Source organism: Macaca nemestrina, chromosome 3 (assembly GCF_043159975.1).
Source record: "Macaca nemestrina isolate mMacNem1 chromosome 3, mMacNem.hap1, whole genome shotgun sequence".
In the NCBI taxonomy this organism is placed as follows: Eukaryota; Metazoa; Chordata; class Mammalia; order Primates; family Cercopithecidae; genus Macaca; species Macaca nemestrina.
This window is the reverse complement of record NC_092127.1, coordinates 30,638,503-30,647,224: the sequence shown is the minus strand read 5'-3', so window position 1 is coordinate 30,647,224 and position 8,722 is coordinate 30,638,503.

Below are 8,722 nucleotides of genomic sequence, written 5' to 3'. Positions count from 1 at the left end.
TCACAGGACGGCTTAGTAAATTAAACAAAACCAGAAAAGACAATAGCACAAGTTGAAGCATGCTAGTGGTTAGATCCATACGTGCTACAAAGTATGAGGTGACATTTCCCTGTGCCATGGGACTCTATACAAGGCTGGCGGTTGAAGTCTATTTTTTGTCACAGACCCCAGAAAGCAAGTTTTTCTAAGGTTCTGTATCCTAAAATATGAATGTGAATCTAACAGTGATAAAATGTGAGGTCAAATATTTTTAATGTACTGTAGAGCAGAAAGAGTTTATTTTATTTAGTTTATTCATTTATTTTTTGAGACAGTCTCACTCTGTCACCCAGGCTGGAGTGCAATGGCACAAATGTGCCTCACTGCAGCCTCCATCTCCTGGGCTCAAGCCGTGCTATGATATGGCCTCAGCCTCCCAAGTAGCTGGGATTACAGGTGTGCGCCACCAAACTCAGATAATTTTTTAAATTTTTCGTAGAGACAGGGTCTTGCTATATTGCCCAGGCTGGTCTCAAACTCCTGAGCTCAAGGGATCCGCCAGCCTCAGCCTCCCAGAGTGCTAGGATTACAGGTGTGAGCCACCACACTCAGGCTGAGTTAATTTTAAAATGCAGATGAGTTTTGTGAAGCGATCCCTGGAGTACTGGAAGGGAGATAATGTCTGAACAGGGAGGGAAGAGTATCAAAGGATTAATTGATGAGATATGGCAGGCTGACTTCTAAAAAGATCAGGCAAGGGCCTGGAGCATGCTATCCTTCCCCATGAGAGGGATGTGGACGCTTAGGGCTTGGCTATAGGGGCTGACCTCGCGATTCTTTGGGGTGAGAGAAAGCACAGGGGCCAAGCACAAGAGTGCTTTCTAGTCATGTGGAGGCATATACAGCTCTAAGGCAAAACAGCTGAAGTCCCACTAGACACTCAGGCATGGAACGGTGAGTCCTACCCTAGCTGGGGTTTCCAGGACTCCTGGCAGGCCTGACTGTTGCGTGCAGTACACCAGCCACTGGGTGGGCCGAGTCAATTTCCAGTAGGATTCTAACATATTCTGAGGTTTCCAGAATAGGAACCAAGACAGATTTCCAGTTTTACCAGCTGGGTCAGATAAGAAAATTAACTCAAGAATTCTAACTTTAGTGAGGAGTTCAATTACCAGGATTGGACAAAGAGGGACACTGATTCAGAGGCCTAGTGGGGAGGGGAGCAGCACTGCCTCCCAGACAGTCCAATAAGGAGAGTTAATACTAAGTTCCAAATGGGGTCATCGTACTTGTTGCCAACATCAGGAACTAAAGTGGCGCCCAGCCTAGAGTGGCAGCCCCTGGACCTGGCTGCTAAGGCAGATGAAATCTACTGTCAGTGGAGTCAGAAACAGAAATCTAATGTTTAGAGCTGGTGACTACACAGGAAAAATGATTATTCTCCCAGACACTGGAAGAGTGTTAGTAACGATGGTGGCCTGAACATGGAATAGTAGGTAAGGATGGTGTACGCCAGGAAGATAAAGCATTTTCTGATAGTCGTAGGTGGAAGGAGCTATGGTTAACACTTAAACATCTGAGGGGCTTTGAGGTGGCCAGAGAGATGGAGACCACAGCGTAATCCTGGTGTTTAATTCTGTACAAAGAAAACTAAATGCCATAAACCCTATTTGTGAAATAGCTTACCCTTATGTAAATTCTAATTGTAAATTACCATTCATAGAGTAGTATTCAATATATATAGCATAGGCTGGGTGCCGTGGCTCCCGTCTATAGTGCCAACACTTTGGGAGGCCGAGGCAGGCAGATCACTTGAGCCCAGGAGTTCAAGACCAGTCTAGGCAACATGGCAAAATCCTGTATTAAGAAAAAATATAAAACTTAGTTGGGTGTGGTTGCATGCACCTACAGTTCCAGCTACTTGGGAGGCTGAGGTGGGAGGATCACCCGAGTTCAGGAGGTCAAGGCTATAGTGAGCTAAGATTGCACCACTGCACTCTAGCCTGGGCAACAGAGTGAGACCCTACCTCAAAAAAAAAAAAATTTATATACATATGTGTGTGTGTGTGTGTGTATGTAACATAGCTGAATACTGACACTATGGTAAACAAATTGGAGGGAAAGGAATATAGCCAGAAAACAGCAGGAAAAAACCCTGGCACCCGGAAGGTTGGCCTCTATTGGAAGAATCTCACCACCCTCACCTCACACACCCTCAGCTGTGAGAGCTGGCCCCAGTCCTGTATTTTTGTCCCCCGTCCCCTCATAACCTTTGGGTCCTCAGCCCACCTTTCAGAAAACACATGCACTTGCCTTACCCTGAGACCAGGAACACTGTTGGCCCTTCATTGTATCCTGGGAAACTGGTTCATGGTGGATGGGAGACACATGGTATGGGTGCCTCCATTTATCCTTTGAGCCAAAATGATGGTTTGTAAATAAGTGAACACTTAAAAGATAGAGCTGGGCTGGGCGTGGTGGCTCACACCTGTAATCCCAGCACTTTGGGAGGCCGAGGCAGGCGTATCACCTGAGGTCAGGAGTTCGAGAACAACCTGGCCAACATGGTGAAATCCCATCTCTACTAAAAATACATAAAAATTAGCTGGGCGTGGTGGCACATGACTGTAGTCCCAGCTGCTTGAGAGGCTGAGGCATGAGAATTGCTTGAACCCAGGTGGCAGAGGTTGCAGTGAGCTGAGATTGCACTACTGCACTCCAGCCTGGGCAACAGAGCGAGACTCAGTCTCAATTTATTTAAAAAAAAAAAAAAAGGCTGGGTGCAGTGGCTCACACCTGTAGTCCCAGCACTTAGGGAGGCCAAGGCAGGTGGATCACAGGGTCAGGAGATCAAGACCATCCTGGCTAACACGGTGAAACCCCATCTCTATTAAAATACAAAAAATTAGCCAGGCATGGTGGCAGGTGCCTGTAGTCCCAGCTACCTGGGAGGCTGAGGCAGGAGGATGGCATGAACCCGGGAGGCGGAGACTGAAGTGAGCCAAGATCGCACCACTGCACTCCAGCGTGGGCGACAGAATAAGAGACTCTGTCTCAAAAAAAAAAAAAAAAAAAAAGAAAAGAAAAAAAAAAGATAGAGCTGAAACAGCAGGAACACCCTGGAAACTGGAGACTTCCCTCTGGGAAAATTGCAAATGTCTTATCCCTGCTGGGAAGAGCGTGGCAGTACCGAGTGATAGAGTGAGAACCAGCAGCCATCCATGCTGGTGGTATAAAGGTTGGCAGTGACCACAGAAACCAGCAGCAGTGGGGACAGCACAGCCCTTGTTTGCAGGAGCAATGAGTGATTGCACAAATGCCAAGTGTGTGTCGGGAGCTGGACCTCAGCAGAACTTAACTGGCTGCCAAAAAGAGACAGGACTACCATGGGACCCTGCCAGAGGTCAGAAGGAGGGGATGTCTTATCCCTGATTCCACTGGGAGCAGTTAAAAAGCAGAGACTATTTTCATTATTTTTGTAGTAGTTACCTCTTGATTGTTCCCTGCCAGTCTGCCTAGAAAGCAAGGGTTACAAAGATTTGAAACTAAGATAATTGGCTTTAGTTTTTATGTTAATTGCTTTAATATTTTTCCTTTATTACTACTATGGGCCACTATTTTAAAACACCTATCATATGCTAGTCATTATGATGGAATGGGTATTTACATATTTGTAAAAGATTTAACTATGCCCCTTTTTCAGGTAAGATAATTGACTGTCAGGAAGATTAACTGAGACTTGAACTCAGGTTGTGGTGCCTAGTTTCAAAACCCAAAGCTTCCCCACATTCCATTCACTCCTTCTTTTAACTCTTTACTGTGTAAAGTGAGGTTTCAAAACTCTTTATCACCTCACCTGACTCTTGACTAGTCTTGAAAACTGCTTGTGATTTCCTGTCTACATGTCTACATTGTTGATCTGTTTGCCCCAAGTTCATTCAGGCTGATTGCATTTTTTTATTTTTATTTTTTTTTTGAAACAGGGTTCTCTTTCTCTCTCTCTCTCTGTCACCCAGGCTCACTACAACCTCCGCCTCCGCCTTCCAGGCTTAAGCAATCCTCCCATCTCAGCCTCCCAAGTAGCTAAGACTACAGGCATTCACCACCACGCCTGGCTAATTTTTTTTTTTTTTTTTTTTTTTTGTAGAGACAGGGTTTTGCCATGTTGCTCAGGTTGGTCTCAAACTCCTGGGTTCAATGGATACACCCACCTCGGCCTTCCAAAGAGCTGGGATTACAGGCATGAGTCCAGCAGGAGTCTGATTGCATTTTTAAATGGTCTCTATCTCAGAAAAGTTGACAAGACAGGCTGTATCGAGACATTATCATTTAGTGTAAGTTTCGTTCTATTTATGATTCTACCTCACAAAGATAATTACAGAGTAAGATGTTAGGGTGGCTTCACAACACAAAGTTTCAATGCTTTCATTTTAAAGACCAACAAAAGAGAAGCAAAAATAGGAGTGGCTTACAAAATTAATAAAAGCTCCACTGACTCAGTAGGTTATTTAGCTCACTGTGTTCTAAAAATAAACTTATCTTGGGCCGGGCATGGTGGCTCACACCTGTAATCCCAGCACTTTGGGAGACCGAGGCAGGAGGATCACTTGAGCTCAGGAGTTCAAGACCAGCTTGGCCAACATGGTGAAACCCCTTCTCTACAAAAATTAGCCAGGCGTGGTGGCACATGCCTGTGCTCCCAGCTACCCAGGAGGCTGAGGCAGGAGGATCACTTGAACGGGGGAAGCAGCAGTTGCAGTGAGCTGAAATCGTGCCACTGCACTCCAGACTAGGCAACAGAGCAAAATTCTTTCCAAAAAAAAAATAATAATAATAAATAAAAATAAATAAAATAATCTTTAAGAGACTGGCGTTTTCCTTGGCTCTTCTCATTGAAAGTTCATTCCTAAAGCTTTAGTTGTTATTTGTTTATTTAAGTACTTACAAGGATAATATCAAAAGATGGCCAAAAGCGTGTTAACTTTGCTATTTGTAATTTATCACTCTATATTATTAATGAGTTGATGAATAAGTAATGAATAGCAAGATGAACAGAGAATAGTTTTTGAATCAACAGAATTGGTTTGAGCAATGGTTAGAATGGAGTGATTGATGTTCAGTGGCTTATGGGTTTGCTTTCTTCATATTTACCAGGGTAAAAGGATCATGTAGAGTCAGAAAAACGTATGAGGAAATTTTAAGATACGTCAAAGGAATTGCTTCTAAAATCTTTCTAAAAAAGACATGTGCAGAGAAACAAAAACAATTTATTAGTAGCTTCATTGGTGTTCTCTCTCAATGCTCATTTTAATGCTCAAAACAAATGTCTTGGCTGGGCGTGGTGGCTCATGCCTGTAATTGCAGCTCCTCAGGAGGTTGAGGCAGGAGAATCACTTGAACCCAGGAGGCGGAGTTTGCATGAGCTGAGATGGCGCCACTGCACTCCAGCCTGGGTGACAGAGTGAGACTGCATCTCAAAACAAAGCAAAATAAAATAAATGTCTCCATTTCTTCCACATCTTCCATTTTATTTTTATTTATCATCATTATTATTATTTTTAAGACTAGTCAAGTGCAGTAGTAAGAGGAGAAAGAGTAGAACAAGGAGTTTGACTATGAAGAATCAATTGACCTAGCCAACATCTTCCATTTTAATGTGAAAAATAACAAGCCAAGTGGGTTAGAAAAGAATTACTAAGTAAAATCACATTTCCGATGTCAGTAATATTCTTGGAATTCTTCACTGTTTCTTGTTTGAAAGAAATGCAGATGATTCGTACTTTTCCTCTTACTCAAAAATGGTCAACAACAAGATTGCTTGAGAAAGCATCACCTGCTTTTATGGTAACTTTTCTCCTAACACTTACAATGTCTATGGTTTCCTCTCCCAAATTCTATTTTAATGTCTGAAAAATATTAAATACCCCAAATTTTGTGAAAACTACATTAATTATTAAAAGTTTTATATATATAAACTTTATATATAGGCATATATTCATGTTTTTAAATCGTTTTCATTAAAAGGTCTTAGTCTAATTCCATTGAGACTACTGTCTGTCTTTCATCTGTGAAGTTGTACAGATTTTTTAAATCAAGTTCCACATATGGAAAGAATACACATGTGTATTGAGGGAATAAAAGGAAGTATTGATTATCTCTCAAATCATATTAATGTAACCCAACATTGAGTTTTTTATTTGGTTCCATAGCTTTGCATTAGTAATGCATGCAGTTATTTGCAAACAGAATTCCACATTTCCCAGGCAGAATGGTGACTGGGAAGATGCATTTGGTTAGAGAACCTTTTAGAGAATTTCACATTATACCTGTTCACATAAACTTACATACATTTGCACTTTTATTTTGGAAGACCCCTGAGCAAAGATGTCTTGCTAGTTCCTCTCTATGCAGATTTTCTTTTAGAACTCATAGCTGCTTTTGAGTATTTGACAATGAATAGAGACCAAATGGCACCTATTTTGAAGGAAGAGATGGGGTAGAATATATTCTCCATCTTCTAAGTAAATGTTCTAAATAGCTAGACAAGTTCATCATAAACTAAGTTTCATACCATAAGGAAGAGTACCTTTTCATCAGCCTTTCATATTAAATGAAATTGAGACTTCTGAAGTATTTATTCATTTAGGCAACTCTTTAAAAACTATTTTTCCTGGCTGGGCGTGGTGGCTCACACCTGTAATCCCAGCACTTTGGGAGGCCAAGGCCTAGGAGTTTGAGACCACCTGAGCTCAGGAGTTTGAGACCAACCTGGGCAGCATGGTGAAACCCCCTCTCTACAAAAAATACAAAAATTAGCCAGGCGGGTGGCATGCATCTGTGGTCCCATCTACTTGGGAGGCTGAAGTGGGAGGATCTCCTAAGTCCCTCTTCTCTGAATAAGGTAGTTGCCATGGAAACAATGACAATGACTAAATTCAACTAGAAATATTGCCTGTTATATATGTGACATACATACAGTTCTTTCCTTCCTTCAAAGTAAAGAGAAGTAATCTGGAGAGTGGGTAACAATCTTACGACATTGTAATACACTCACATTAATTCCAAGAGTCATTGAGATTTTGCTACATGTCAGACCTATTATCCCCATTTTATAGATAAGAAAGTTAAGGTTATGAGAAGTTAAATAACTTTTCCAAGGATCACATAGCTAGGATTCAGATTGAGACATGTCTGATATCAGAGTCCTTTCTGCTATGTGGCTGCCAATCATTCATGGCTATGTACGTGTCTTTACTTCCCTCATTGTTCACTTATTTCTCAAGCTTCCTAAATAACTTCCACCTTTACAATTCCACAGATATTGTCGAATTCAAAATTCTAAAATTCTTTTGGCAAAATGTTGCAGTCCTCTAAGATTCCATTTACCTTTTAAACAACTTTCAATTCCCAGAAGCATGACATATTACATAACTTGAGAAACGTTTTGCCATCAAACACTATGAATGCTGGAAGACTAACTAATGCATACCTGACTTGTAAGTGATATCTGCAGCGGACAAAAATGAAGAGTGGTGAGTATAGGAGTTGTGGGTGTTGCAATCCTATGGAAGATGTGCCGGTGCGGCAGGGAGATATGCTTTGTTAGATCTAGGGTGTGGATTTCAATGCCCTCAGGATATGCGACTGTGAGTCCTGGGCTCCTGCAAGACAGAGAGCTAAAACCAACACCTCTGCGTGAATTCAGAACCTTCAAAAAGCTGTGTCCTTAGTGAATGTGTGGAATATATGTGTGTGTATATATATGTATGTATGTATATATGTATCACATATATACTATATATGTATGGGATTACATACGCGTGTGTGTGTGTGTGTGTATATATATATAAAATCTTGAAGGGTTGAGTTATATATATCTCAACCCTTCTCATTAACACTTGAGGTCAACAAAGAAACGTGTCAGTTTGGACCCTTTGTGGAAGAAAACAGTCTCTCTCGGGAATTTGTAACCATATATCTGCTCTTATCCTGACTTAGGATTTGAATTTATACCAGGGGTTGGCAAATATTATCTGCAAACGGCCAGAGAATATTATTATCAGCATTGTACATGTAGGCTCTGTTATAGCTATTGAACTCTGCCTTTGTAGAGTGAAGGTGCTGTAGGCAATGTGTAAACAAAAGGGCATGTTTGTGTATCAACAGAACTTTTATAAAAGCAGGTGGTGGTTTGTTGATTTACACTATCTGCATGGGCCAGGAACCGGTAAGTTGAAAAACTGATCCCAATAAAAATTGTTCTTTCACATATTGCTGAATATAAAGCATACAAAAAAGCAGTACAGCATATGCCTGAGAGCCAGCAGACATAGGAGGAATGGGTTCCCCAGGACATTCAGATAATAGAACGAATGGATAGGAACTATAAAATAAACATAAATGTGATTAAGGGCATAGGAAGACTCTAAAGTGTGAGAACAGAATGAGAATCTATTTAAAAAAAAAACATACAGGTTTGAAAGGAATAATTAAATACAACCTTTTTTTTTTTTTTTTTTTGAGATGGAGTCTCACTCTGTCACCCAAGTTGGAGTGCAATGTTCGCCTCCTGGGTTCAAGAGATTCTGCCTCGGCCTCCCGAGTAGCTAGGATGCCACCACACCTGGATAATTTTTGTATTTTTAGTAGAGGTGGGGTTTTGACATGTTGCCCAAGCTGGTCTCGAACTCCCGACCTCAAGTGATCCAACCATCTCGGCCTCCCAAAGTGCTGGGATTACAGG